Source organism: Dromaius novaehollandiae, chromosome W (genome assembly GCF_036370855.1).
Source record: "Dromaius novaehollandiae isolate bDroNov1 chromosome W, bDroNov1.hap1, whole genome shotgun sequence".
NCBI classification, from domain to species: Eukaryota; Metazoa; Chordata; class Aves; order Casuariiformes; family Dromaiidae; genus Dromaius; species Dromaius novaehollandiae.
The window spans coordinates 55996785-56011089 of record NC_088130.1 but is presented as its reverse complement, the minus strand read 5'-3'; the positions used below and the strand labels follow the sequence as shown (position 1 = coordinate 56011089).

General features: G+C 42.4%; 2 protein-coding genes across 3 annotated transcripts in view; one reads left to right on the top strand and one right to left on the bottom strand.

Annotated features, from left to right (window-relative positions):
- Positions 1 to 7692, bottom strand: part of LOC112983582 (leukemia inhibitory factor receptor-like) — a 143085-nt gene extending 135393 nt beyond the window's left edge. Inside the window, exons 1-3 of the mRNA XM_026100793.2 lie at positions 7674 to 7692; positions 7270 to 7444; positions 4391 to 4483 (exon numbers count right to left, since the gene is read on the bottom strand). The gene's annotated coding sequence lies outside the window, so the exon portion shown is untranslated. The remainder of the gene's footprint in view (positions 1 to 4390; positions 4484 to 7269; positions 7445 to 7673) is intronic.
- A 157-nt stretch (positions 7693 to 7849) lies between these two features.
- The window catches only part of LOC112983591 (oncostatin-M-specific receptor subunit beta-like), a 34554-nt gene continuing 28098 nt past the window's right edge, over positions 7850 to 14305 (top strand). Inside the window, exons 1-2 of one of the 2 annotated variants that reach the window (XM_026100814.2) lie at positions 7850 to 8076; positions 10553 to 10687. The gene's annotated coding sequence lies outside the window, so the exon portion shown is untranslated. The remainder of the gene's footprint in view (positions 8077 to 10552; positions 10688 to 14305) is intronic. The other variant, XM_026100812.2, reaches the window with a different exon arrangement.

Below are 14305 nucleotides of genomic sequence, written 5' to 3'. Positions count from 1 at the left end.
TTAATGGAATATAACTGAGAATTTTTTCTTCAGTAATCTCTTATTTCTGCTACCATGCTTTTGATTTTGTAGAACAAACCTACACTTGTTATATACTAGGTGAAACTACATCAGGCTATACATATATAACACCTGCACCACCTCTTGTTATGTACTACAATTACTACTTGATCAAAGAGATATGCCTGGAGGAGAGACTGTTGCTGGAACCACACAAGTTTGTGTACAATACATGGCAATTCAACACAAGCTCAGGCCCTGCCCTTCACAACTACCTACCATTGACACGATGGAAATTTCTACAGAAAGCACAAAGTTTATTTGCACAGGAGACTCGGGATGCACCTGCAAAACAAGTGCAGACAATTGCACCGTTCCTTCTGAGTTTCATGAGACAGTTCAGGTTGGCAGGCAGGTATCTTAGCTTCATCCCAAGCTAGGAAGCCCTATTGAGAGGCAAAGAATGTTAGCTCAGGCCAACAGTAATACGACTACAAAGTTTAAGTGATTTTTCTCTGCAGCTGTGGGATGACCAAAATTAGTCCCAGAGGAACTGCCCAAGTACTGCAGCAAATCTCTTGACTTTCTGGTTGCTCTACAGGGCACACCTGAAATTATTTAATCTAGTGCAGTTCAGCTCAAGGACACATCACTGTCCTTTGCTCTGAAACAGTATTGAATCTTCCTTAGCTACTGCCTCTAAATAGAAGCTGTTTCTGGCTAGAAATCAAATCTTGCATGAAGATCATTGTTTATAAAAAAATGACAGGTTAGCTTTATTTTGGTTTTGGAAGTTGTCATTGTTCAGTCAGAAGGCAGCTATCACTGGTTCAATGTTAAGAAAGAACAGAGTGGAGTTGCAAAAAATCCATCTTAGCTCTGTTAACTGCCTATGTTTAAATCTGCCTGATGAAACAGAAGATGTCCATTGTATTTCCAAATGGCAGGAAGCTATGAGGGATCACAAGTGCATTAGAAAATAGGATTGAGATTCAAAAGCATCTTGACAAATTAGAGAAACGGTGTGTCGATATAGAAAGTGCAAGGTTGTAGTCTTAAGCAGAAAAAATCAATTGAACAAACAGGAAAGAGAAGAATTTGCAAGATAACAGTTCTGCAGAAAAATGATCTGGGGCTTACAGAAGATCACCAGCTGATCCTAAGTCAACAATGTTCTTCTGAGGACAGAGCAAATAAATAGGTGTGTAGAAACAGAAGCATCATCTGTAAGTAAATATAGTGCTGATAAGGCCCCTTTGGAGTGCTGTGTCCTCCGTTTCTACTTTGGGAATCAGACTTCAAGAAAGATGTGGACGGCAGTGTCCATAATTATCATTCTTTAAAGCAGTGAAAGATTTGAGCTTGTTCAGCCTAGAGAAGGCTGAGGGGGTCATGTTGTTAGTCTTCAATACTTCAAAGGCTGCTACAAAGAGGAAGAAAATAATTTGGTCTCTGTTGGTACGTAGGCAGGAAGTGGTGAGGTATAAAGAGCTAGTAAAGATTTTTGATTTACACATTAGAGAACTTCCTACTGCTAAGGATAGGCTAGGTCCTAGTTAGAGACTGCCTTAGAAGGCAGTGAAGTTTCTGGCACTGGAGGTTTTTAAGAACAAACATCTGCGAATCAGGCTGCAGGTGTGATTCATCCTGCTTTAGTGCTGAAGAGGTCCTCTTGGGCTCCTACGCACTATTATAAATATAAATGTACAACTGAAAGGACTTCAAGGCTTTTCATACAAGTTACTGACTTTTAAAATGAGATACAATATCTGTAGTGGACTGTCCAGAAACTCAAAGGAGTGATCATTAACACCTCAAGACCATTTTCCAGTGGTATCAGTAGCTCCTGAAATACAGACCAATATGTCTGCTTCTACTTCAAATAACATGCTAAAGGAAAGTCTTTCACTGCCCAAGTTATTGTGAAACTTTTATCTGCCCTGTTTCTCTTGTTCCAAGTCTTAGATTCAGCGCCTGACACAGGGAATTTTCTTTTGTACATTCTGTTTCCAGACTTTTTTTGTCTTCCTTTAAAAAGGTCTTGTTAACATAGATAGCATTGTTCCAATGGCTTACTCTCTTCCTGAAAGACTGAGAAATCAGAAAATTGTGTGTTTATTACTCATAAGGGGCACATTTGCCACACCATGTAAGTCAGTACTGGGTAAAAAATTATCAGGATACCAACATCAATGGTAGATTTAATAAAAGCTGAAGGTAGATATATGTAACGTTACAAGCACATTTTAGAATGTAGATCTCAACAGAGAATAATTAGTTTTAGATGCCCAGACCCTACAATAACTTGACATATGAATGGAGAAATAGGTACAGCTGGCACTACACTAGTTAAAGTATATAATTTAAACAATGCACTTCTAAAACGAATATGGAAAAAGTGACAAAACAAAAATGGTAATTCAAGCCTAACACTACCATCAGCAGCCTCTCTCTTTTCAGCTAGCTAGTATATTTATTTCACTCATTCATTTATTCATTATTGATTCATTAATGAATCTATTTATGTATTTATTTTAAAGTTAGGACTGAAATATCCTCCTGGGGTTCATGACCAGTTATGTCATATAGCATAGAAGCAAAAGCTAGAGGCAGCCTTTGGTCTGAAAACTTACAAGATAAACAAAAAAGCAAAATTATTACTTCCAATTAATGAAGGAATACCAAGTCATAGAGGTTATATGACGTGACTATTTTGCTGCTCAGTATCAGAATCCTAACCTAGCTCTTTTTCTTTCTTTGACCAGCTTATTTTCTCTGGTTAGCCAAACATCAGCAAGTAGGATTTGCAAATATGCAAAAAAAAAAAAAAAAAATCCAAGTATTTTTCCCCAGACTTGTTTAATTTTTTAGTGAATTTTTAGTGAGTATAACCCTACGCTGCCTGAAAGTGCAGGCAAACAATGTGAAGTGATCCTAGCACAAACACTCGTAACCACAATCCCTGTTTGAGGGAAGACACAGAGCAAAGACAGACACACAAGGGGTCTCTTCATGCCCCCTGCAACATTTTGCTTATAAAAATATATTAGCCTGAACTACAAATAGACTACTGGTGCATTTGTTCTTCAAAACAGTACTACTGTGTTTTTGATAACATCACACATTCTATGGACTTACTGCTTAAAATCCAAGGTTTTGATGCATTGCCAGTTAAGGCTTTTTACATAAGTGTCATAGGATGCTGTGGGTTTCCTGAACAGTAATCATTTGAAAACTTGTTTTTCCTAAAGCATAAGATCAAAACTCTTCACCCGAATGTTCCTCCTAATGAAACTTGCCTATATTAGTATCTGCAAAAAGCAAACAAAGGAAAACCACAAACATGACTAATTGAGCACAGTTAACAGAGGCATCCAGCAGCCACAGCGGTTTGCGCAGTAGTTTCCACACTCTGCTTTTGGATCTTCTAGGAATTTCTTCTGGAAATACTGGAAGACTCCTGGTAACTCCTTGAAGAACTTCAGGGTGCCTTCTGCTGCTGGGAGAGAATAGCTACAGGAAGCCTTAACTTCTAGCAAGCTCTATCAGCTTCTAATGAGCTCTGACAGCTATTCCTGATCAAGGGGTGCTTTAAGCTTTTGCCTCCACCTGATTCCCGATTAGAGAGGGTCAAGCACAGCAGTTGCTAGGGAGTGGCCTGTATAAGTGCAGCTCCCAGAGTGCAGCTACAGTGGCAGTAGTTTGTGTAGAAGGGTGCATAGGAGTAGAAGCTGCTGAGGGCAGCATTTCTAAGTTCAGCAGTGCTGGTGACACACCACAGGGCCCAGTCTCTAGCACCAGCTGGAGCAACCACCCCTGGCACATCAGAGGGCTTTACTCAGACCAAATTGTAAAGGAAGGGTGCAGCTCTGAGGCTGCAGCAAGTGCTCACCTGAAGTGTCTGTAAACTAATGAACACAGCATGGGGAAAAAATAGAGGTCAGTTGCAGGGCAATGATATTGCCTTTACTCAGCAGTGAGAAGACTGCACCTGTAACACTGTGTCATTTTGGTCATCCCTGTTCAAGAGCAATGCTGAGAAACAGAAGAAAGTACAGCAGAGGAGTACCAAGATTGGAAGGGGCCTAGAGCACTTAAACTGTAAGAAGGAGCATAGGGAACTGGTCCAACTTTGTTTGGAAAAGGGAAGGCTAGGGGACCATCTATCAGCAGCCTACAACTGCCTGAAAGTCAGCTATAAACATGACAAACTCTTCTTGGTAGTGGCAGATGGCACAAGATAACAAGAGGCAATAGTCAGAAGTTGTGGTTTGGGATGTTCAGACTGGAGTTAGGAAAACTTTTTCACCAGGAACGTAGTGCAGCACAAGAACAGGTCGACTAGGGAAGTTCTGAAATCTCCACTCCTGGAGGTTTATTCAAGACTTACCAGACAGGTGAAGTCCTGCTTTGAATGGGAGGTTTGCGATGGTCCCTCTTCTTGGTCAGTTCATTCAGGTACTTTTAGCCAGGTGCAAGGACTCTGCAAGCAGAATAAAAAAAATAAATAAACAGTGATTATTTATTGACAAACACACACAAAAGATTTAATGACCTATTAGACTAAACATATTTGCCATTCCTGATATGACACCTAAGGAGTTTCTGTTGGGCAGATAGGCATCAGTCAAGAGAAGGGTCACTCCTCGTGGTTGCCTAGAACGGATCCTGCACCTGCTGTCCTCCACCAGCTCCACTGACACTAATGACATGACACACTGATTCCCAGCTGGTCCCCAGCTAGACTGACTCACCTCCTTGGGTTACTTTCTCTTTAGAATTTTATACATTTCGTGCTGGTGCTTTCTCTCTTGAATCCTTGAACTATCAATAATCCTATGTCAACAATCCTACATCTGTCTGTAGTTTTAACTTTCTCATCTCCCTACAGACGTTCTCATGGCTCTTTCTTAGCAGTCTTCATCAAAGTTATGCAGCTCTGCCATATCAGAGCTGAGTCTTTGATCTTTTCCACACAGGCAGCTAAACCTCTAGGAGAGGTCAGAGGAAACTGACACCAGAGGCTGCAAAGAAAGAAGGTCACAGGTTGGACTGGACCTTATCATGGGCCTTTCCAAACTACATTTCTATGATTTAATATAAAGAGCTTTGACACTTTAGACTTTGTAGACACTGTGACACTCCACATTGCAGTGCCCAGTTCTTTTGTGGATTTACCTTTGTTTTTCTAAGGGCTTAAATTTTCCTACTCAAATATGAAGATTATGAAAACTTGTCTTCTGAAGCACTTTCTGGCCCAGGAATGAAAATTCCTTCTAGATATTATTCAATAACTATTTAGCTCTTTTGAGTAATAATTACTATCTTGAACATTATTTGTAGAAAGCAGTGAGAAGTCAGTTCATAAGTCTAATGCATTCAAAGGATAAACTATTATATTGTTAATTCTGGAACTTCTGGATTAGTGCTCCATGAATCAGTGTGGAACAGCAGTATCAGAGATCATTGCTGCTACCCAATTGGAAGAGGCAAGAGAAGGCTGAACACCTAGAATTCACAGCAGAGCTAAAATGATTCAGAAACTGTCAAGCATTTCAGCAGATTTTAATATGTATCTCCAATGAAGGCCTAAGAGAATAAACATTCTCAAACACAGACCAGGGGGCTCAAAGCAGAAAAATAACTTACTATAGTATCTTTAAAATAGTATTTGCAAAAACTTCCCACCCCTGTATTAAAAGACTCTAAGGAGTACAACAACACCTATTCAAACTTTTAAGTGCTAGAATTAAGCTGTCTTAATTTATTCCCTTTAGTTTTCATTAAATGATGATATCACATTTTTCCAACCAGATCCCTTAACCTATGAAAACCGTATGTTTTATTTATTGTACATTATTCAAACCCTAATCTAAATACAGAATTGTTCAATTCCCAGTAAGCTTTCCTAATTATATTAAATATACTAAGAAAAATAATTGATTAGCATATTACAGTGAGTTGTAAAGGAGTATCTTTATTGCAATTTCATAGATATGGGAAAAAAAGAGAAAAAACATTGCAAAATTTTGGCATCTTAGTTTTAGAGATCTATGACTTGAGTTTTCAGTAAAACTAAGCAATTAGATGACCCTTCATGGACGCAATCCCCTGTGTTCTGATGCAACAGTAAATGTTCAGTACTACTGTCTCCAGATGAATACATGGGCAATGAGAAATGAGTAATTAGTGACCATCTATGAAAAGTTCAGTTTAGGTGACTCATGTAAAATGCATAGGATCTCTTTGGAAGAAACAGGAATAGAAGTAATTCTCCAGAATAAGGTTCCCAAGAATAATTGTTCTTTCACTACATATCATTTGACTCACTCCACATCCTCCAATTTCTTCAAAAGCAGTGACAGAACCCTGATTCTTTGTCTGAGTGCAGTTCATTCCAGCATTAAACTTCTTCCATGGAAAAATATTTAACCATGTCATTAAAGATCATCATTATGCATAAGGACATGAAGTCCAAAATAGGAAACCTTGATCTCTGTATTTAGAGTATGCATCAACTGTTCACTGCTAATATGAAAGGATGTAACAAGCAGAGCTCTGCAAGGTGGTGTCTGAAGTCCTAGTTGGGGTCAATATTTTCTTGGATGTCCAAGAGAATAAAATGGAGAATATGCTTATTACATTTTCAAGGAACGCAAACTGGTAGAGCCTGCCAGCACGACAGGGTTAGAAAGGAAAAGCATCACAAGAAAATGGAAAAGGCAACTGAAGAAGCAAAACATAATTCAACAGGGGAAGTGCAAGATACCACAGCAATACTTACACAGGCGCATGGAACAACTGGCTAGACCTCAATTCAGAAGAAAAGGATCGAGGTGCTAAAGTGGATCACAAACAAAGTGCAAGTCAACATTACGCTATCATGAAAAAAGGCCAACTACATGGTGGGAGGTATAAAATGTAATACAGTCTGTAAGGCACAACACTTGCTCCCTGCCTCTCCATCCTTCTGCGGAAAAGCAACCGAGCTTGAAGAACTGGAAACAACTAAAGGGGAGCAATGAGAATGGTGCCTTAACAGCCCAACCTGCAAAAGTATTGGAGTTGCTTAGGAAAAAGAAGACAAGAGACACAGCACTTTGTTTGCACAGAAGGTGCTACGAACTGGAGAAACCTTCACCACAAACACCCTGAAAAGGACAAGGAATAGATGTAAGCAACATTTTTCGATGGTTAAACCTTCCAGCGGAAGAAGTGGCCCAGGGCGTTTGTGGCGCCTGCTCCGCTGTGCGTGTCCGAGCGTCTTACCGAGGCCTGAGAGAGGCAGCACGCACAGGCGACGCCGTTCTGACGGCAGAGAAACCCCTCGTCTCCCTTCCTGCCTTGTGGTCCTACGATTTTCGGAGCAGAGAGTCTGACTTTGGGAACCATAACCTTCCTCAGCGTTGTTTCTGCATGGGATTTCCAGGGTTTCATCTGAAAGCTGCACATAAGACAGTCACATGGAGCCGGGGGGCTGGTTAAGCCCGCGGCCCCCCAGGCCCTGCCCTTGGGCACCCCGCTCCCCACCCCAGCTGCCTCCCGGGCAGGGCACCACCGCCTCTGCCGTGGAGGAGCGCGGGGACGCAGGACACCCGCCCACCGACACAAACGCCTGGGAGACCCCGCTCCTGCGGGCTGAGGGGAGCAGAGACGCCCGTTTGCGGCAGCACCTTCCACCGCCGGACACCTCGCCGCTCCCTCCAGCCCGCGCCGCTCCTCCAATTCCCGCCGCCTCCCCGCCTCGCCTCGCCTCGCCTCGCCTCGCCGGGCCACCCCGGTTCACCCGGCCGCCCCCGCCGCCGGGCCCCGCGGCCTCCCGCCGCTCGCCCTCCCCTCAGCGGGCGCTCCGCGAGGGGGCGGCGGTTGGCGCCGCGGGAGGGAGGCAGGGAGGGGGGAGCCGCGCCCCCGCCTCCGGGAGCCGGGAACGGGTTGCCCTTCCCGGAGCCGGGAGGAAATTCCTCAGTCGCTCCTCACCGCGGCTCCCGCCCTGCCCGGAGGAGGAGCCGCGGGGCCCCGCCGCGCCGCGCCGCCGCTCCCGGCCCGGCCGAGCCCGCTGGCTGCCCGGCGCCGCAGGTGAGTCCCGCCGCGCTCCCGCTCTCGCGGCGTCTCCTCAGCGATCCCGCCGCCCCTCTCCTGCACCGCGGGGAGCCGCCGCCGGGCGCCCTCCCCAGCCCGCTCCCCCCGAGGAAAAGCCCCCCGGTGCCCCCGGCCCTTTGCGCTGCCTCTGTCCCCCTGTTCCCGCAGCCGGGGCTGCCCGCGGCCTCGGCACCCCCGGTTCTGCCGCTCCGCCCTGCCCGCACACGCGCTGCTGCCGAGGGGCCGCTGCCTAAGTGGGACGCAGAAGTAGCTGGTGCGACCTGAGCCAAAACTGCGGCGGTACCCGCGTCCTGGGAGGAGGATGCTGCCCCTGCCGGGTGGTTAGTCTGGGTTTTAGTGTCGGCTGTTTTACTGCCCCGGGATCGCGGCGGCTTGCGCCCGGCAGGCGCGTCCCGGCGCGGTGTCTCTGCGGACACACGTACCTGATGTCTGGGTCTGTCACGCGCTGCCAGACTTTGGCCTTTAAATCCAGAATTGCGCGGAGGTGAAGTGTTACTCTGGCCGTCTTTTGAGCAGCTGAAATCTGTTGTTTAATCTCAAAAGCGTTAGAGCAAATGCGAAAATATCAGAAATTCCAGTGTGGTTCCTGTATCCTTTGGAGTTTGGCTGTTTTGGGGGCATAACCTTTTCACGTCTCTTTTGTTATCTAAATATTACATGCCTGGACCTTTCGTTACTCAAGCAGAGTAAACCAGATCCTAACAGCGTTAGAAGCAGATCACACCTTGAAAAACCTGGTAAAATTATTCTCTCTCTTGGCATGAGTGGCGGCAATGTTGTGAGATTATGATTGTTAGCCTTTGCTTTTCGTTTGGGCAGGAGTAACCATTCTCAGTTTGTTGAGCACTTTACATTTTTTAGACCCCATTTTCTTCTCTATTTAATTGCCTTTTTGTTTGTATTGAAACCTTCATGGGACCATAAAATACATAATGTTTTCCTGTTTTGGCAAAACTCTTTAGAAGACCAAATGCATTAAAAGAGCTTTCTGTTTTTCCAAAAAATGGGAGATACAGCTGTCCTTAAGTAGCAAATGATTATATGCCTATCAGACCTTAATTATATTCTGTATGAGCTTTTCAAAACCCATCGTTCACCCATTAGATCACAAAGGTTCATTAGGTCCTTTCAGTGTCTTACATGCAGGCATGTTTCCAGTAAATAAACTAAGAGTAATTGAAACCACCTTTAAAATTGCCTGGGAGAAAAAACATTGCATGCAAGGAATAAATGAAGGGTTCATCCACTTTAGAATTTGGCATCTCAGCTGTTTATTTTCTCAGAATTCAGAGCTGTTGCAAACCATCTTTTGGATAAACAGCGTGGCATGTTTTGAAAAGGGGTCTGTTTGGTAGGATGCTCTGGCAGATGCTGCTTTACCAAAACCCTGTAGGTTTCAGATGACTTGATGCTGCCCACTGTTTCAAGAGGGAATAAAGCCATCTCGTTTGGATGTTGGTTTGCAAGCGAAGATGTCATATGGGGGATTGTAAGAGTAGGGAGAGCAGAGTTGCACCTCCGTGCAGTGATTTTGTGCAAATCCTGGGTTAGGGCATTCTAGTTCATTTTAGGCCCTCAACCAGTCATTTCTCTGTGTAAGAGGAATAAACATCTCCAGAGGATGACTTAGCCCACCTCTGATCTGGTTTTCTTTCTAGGGGTGCCTCTTTCTCTATGGTGGCTATGAAAGGAGTTTACGGTAATTAGGTTTTGAAACTAAATATGTTAGTTGTGTTAGAGACCTAGTACTGCATGGTGTCAATTTGAATTGTGGTTCCTGTCCTCTGTCTGCCTGAAAAGCAGAGGGAATGAGAACACTGGATGAAAAATGTGATACAAATCCGTAGTATAGTTATGTTGTTATTGCATGTGCCTCACTGACAGTTAGTCGTTTTCCACATCTAGTTTAGGAAAATTTGTCTGATTGATAGTGCTTATGGTTTGGCGTCCCTATTTAATACACTTTAGTACTCTCTTTCAAATGAATAAAGTGTTTTCTGGATTGTAGAAACTGAAGAAGTTTATTTTCCTAGCCTGTGTACAAGCTCTGGTTCATTTGAGGATGTGAGTTGTAACTGGCAGCTGTTTTTACCTAAGCAGAGGAAAGAGTGCTGAAAGTTGTATAAAGCCTGGTTTGGAACATGTAGCTCTAAGGGATGAATAAAGGCAGAGCTCCTCTGGCATCGGATAACGTTAGATGTTCATAGCCGGGGCTTCCTTGCCGTAGGTGCGCACCTTCCAGAGCCATAGGCTTCTGCTCTGGTTACCGCAGTGGTGTACGTGCCTCAGTAGCTCCAGCTCTGAGCCACTGACTCCTGAATATTGAAAGTCTGATCCTGAAAGAGGTTTAAATGGAATTTTGGTCCTTTTGAAGAGAGGTTTGACGAAATGTTTATCTTAGGCATATTTGCCAGATGAATAATGGGAATTTTTCTTCCCCTCTTGTTCACAGAATCACAAAAGCACTGGGCTGGACGGGACTTCATCTAAGCCAGCCTTTTGCTCTGAAGCAGAAACAACTTGCCTAAAAGTGTTTATTTAGCTATTCTCAAACTGCCTACTGAAAGGGATTTCATCTCCTCCTGAGGTACTAGTTCCTGTGCTGTCTCTGCTTCTTGAAGGATTGTTCTTAGACTGTTGGGTCTCTGAACAATTCCTGTCGCTGCTGAATGTTATCGTAGTTACTGCTAGCTCTCAGAAAAACAGATGATTCTGCCCAACTGATGTATCTATCAGTATTGGTTAATTCCAAGTTTGGAATTAACCCCCCAGGGCTGGGGAGCCCTGAATCCAGTTGTATCAGTCGTATCACACCCCAGGTTACATGGCCAGAGGAATTATTCCCATTAGTAGAATTATGAGTAGAATATATATTCATGAGTGAAAAAACAATTAGTGGTGCAAGCTAGGGACTGGCAAGAAATCTGTTTACTTTATTCCCCCACAGATGTTAAAATGTTAGAAGACGTGAGAGATTTTTTTCCTGCCAAATCATTCTTTGCTTATGGCTCAGGATTATCCCCCATTACATAGATCATTTCACAGTATGTCCCAATTATCAGATTCTTCATAGGAGAAGTTAGAACTGGAAACACTGTTCTTGATGCTGCTAAAGAATAAAAGCTGTCTGGGGGAAGTAAATTGTCTCTTTTTGAAGCAAGGCTGTTTAAGAAAGTCAGAGGGATCGAGGGGAACAGTTTGCCTCTGATTCCCTTGTTTAAAGGTTGAAAATGTATTGCAATATACCCTAATATACAAAGTCGCAGTCACCACTTCTGCCTTGTGTGTCTTGCATCCTCTGGGTAACCTGTGCACCATAGCCTAGCCTTTCTATATTAAAACTCCAGAAAACAAAAACCCAGAAACAACAATAATTTATGTGTGTTTTAGGGGGCTGGATTCCACTTTAGTTTTCTGGTAGGGTTGGTAAGCTACATTTGGTGCTGTGTCACTAAAATTTAATCTGTAATTCAATTGCAGATATTTGTCTAGGTTTTCTTTTGGCTTCCAGCTATCTGCTAGGCCTGGTGGTTTCTAGCTGAGAGCATTCATAGGATTATCTCTTCCCACAACTCTCACTGCGCTGAGTAAGAGCCTGTTAGGTCACCAGTAGCAGTAATCTAAGAATCTCCTTTACTGCCATTTGCATGTTTTCCTGAGGAAAGGGAGAGATGGATGAGGAAAGTAATGCCTGAGAATGAGAAACAGGGAGAACAGAATGGAGTAGCTGAGGGGCCAGAAATTGGCAAAGAGTGACTGTAGAACGAAGACCAACGGAAAAAATTCTTACAAGAAAAGTACAGGTAAAACAGGCACACATGTTAGTATTTCCTGTGTAAGGATGTTTCTTTTTTCTTTTGTTTTGAGAGCCATTTTAGAACCTTGTTCTGCATTTTAGTTAAAGATATTATCTGTAGATTTACTTTTTTGCCAGTATTATTTAAATATATAATCATCAGTATAAATACAAAATCAGAAATAATTTGAAGAAATACATTGTTTTATTTTTCATACAAAAAATTGAAACACACAATAGTAGTATTCATTTTTAAAAGAAACAACAACAGACTCAGCTTCATTCTCGTGTACAGCCTCTTTACATTACAGAACTCCAGCAGTGGAGAGATCAACACATCAAAGTCTGTCGGATGGACAGTTAGGGTGGTGTTTGTTGGGGATCAGTGCTCAGGCCAGTGCTGTTTATCATCTTCATCAACACCCTGGATGGTGGAATGGAATACACCTTCATCAAGCTCGTGGATGGCACCAGGTTGATGAGAGCAGTTGATAATGCTGGCAGAAGGGGTACCATTCAGAGGGACCTCAAAAAGCTGGAGGAACTGGGCTTATGAAGTTAGCAAAGACAAATGCAAAGTCCTGTTGGTTGGAGTAATGCCACACAACAGTGCACTCTGGGAACTGAGAGTAATTGCTCTGCCAAAAAGGACCTGTTGAATTGAGTCAGTAGTGTGCTCTTGCGGCAGCGAAGGCTAATACTGAGCTGTGACAGCATGAGCATAGCCAGCAGGTCAAGGCAGGTGATTGGAACTTTAATTTGGAACTCGTGAAGTCACATCTAGGTTACTGTGTCCAGTTTTGGGCTCCCAGTTCAAGGATGATTGACAGACTAGAGTGAGTCCGTTAGAGAGACACCAAGAGGGTGTGGAGGCTGAATGACATGGAGGAGGAGTGGCAGAGGGAGCTGGGTTTGCTTAGCCTTGAGAAGAGAAGGCTATGGGCGGCTCTAACTGCAATCCTCACCTAACAAATGAGAAGTTACAGAGAAGATGGAGCCACACTTATGGCAGATGTGTACAGCAAAAGAACAAGAGGAAATAGGCACAAATTGTAGCAAGGAAAATTCAGCTTGGATATACAGAAACAGACCTTTACACTGAGGGTGGTTAAGTACTGGAACAAGTTGCCAAGAGAGGTTGTGGAATCTCCATCCTTGGAGATGTTCAAAACTTGACTGGACAAACTGTAATAGACTAGAGAAATGCTGTTGCAAAATTATTTTGATGAACAAAGTAACTAGAAAGGAAAAAGTATTCAGATTACACGTTTGCTGTCCGTTTTGAAAATCACTGGCACGAGAGCGTCTTGATCTTATCTGCAATTCACGGCAACAGAGTACGCAGGCATTCCAGGTTGGAGCATGGTGACAAAACATGACTTCTCTTAGGGCCTAAAAAAAAGTTAGCAATGATTCATCCTCAGACAAAGAACTGTGGTGTACGGTATTTCTCGAAGAACGTAGCTTCATCTCTTTTCAGATTGGAAAATAAACCACCAAACAATTCGGCAAAACAACCGTTGTGATTGTCCATTTTCTTGTGATTAAGTGTTTAGGTACTTGAAAACATTCCCTGACTTGCTGTCTTCAATTCTTTTGTTGTTTAACCAATCTTACTTTTGGTGGGGATGTAGTTAGTCTAATATCACCTTGTCTTTTTTTTCTTTATATGAAATTGATTATGTATTTTATACAACTGTTGTGATTCTCTTTTAACCTTTATAAGCAAGACACAGATTTTAAATGATTGCTTTATAAAAGTACTTAAAAATTGATATTACAGAATAAGTGCTTGACGTGGGTTGGTGATAGTTACCATATGTAATTAGTTTGTTAGTCTTGGGCAGAAGTTTCTGCATAAAGATGATTTAGGTGAAAATATTGCTTGTATATTAAGGACTATTTCTTTTTTCTCTGATAACATTTTATTTATTTAAATATATTTCATATTCTCTTTTGTTAGAGAATTCCAAAGCATTTCTTGTAATTAGATAGCTATAATTGCACATATATATTATCTCAATTTGTTATACATTATCACAATTTATTATACAGTATTATACTAGATTATTAATGTACTGAATAGCAACAAGCATTGTAGCTGCCTTCAAAATATGTTTATATTATGATGAATGGATAGTTATTATATTACATTGCCCTTTTGTAATGTGCAGTATTTGTATTTGTACTATGCAGCAATAAAAATGAGTTAGGCCATGTCATTAATGAAATGATAGTGCAAATGGTTGGAGAAAGGCAGTTGAATTAGACAATAATTGTGATAAAGTAGTTGTGAATGCCTTTTTAGAGCAGAGAGAGGTTTGGATTTGTTTTCATAAATCAGAAGTAGTTTAAAGAAACAGCCTAATATGTCATGACTTCCTCAATAATTTCGCAGTGGATTAATGT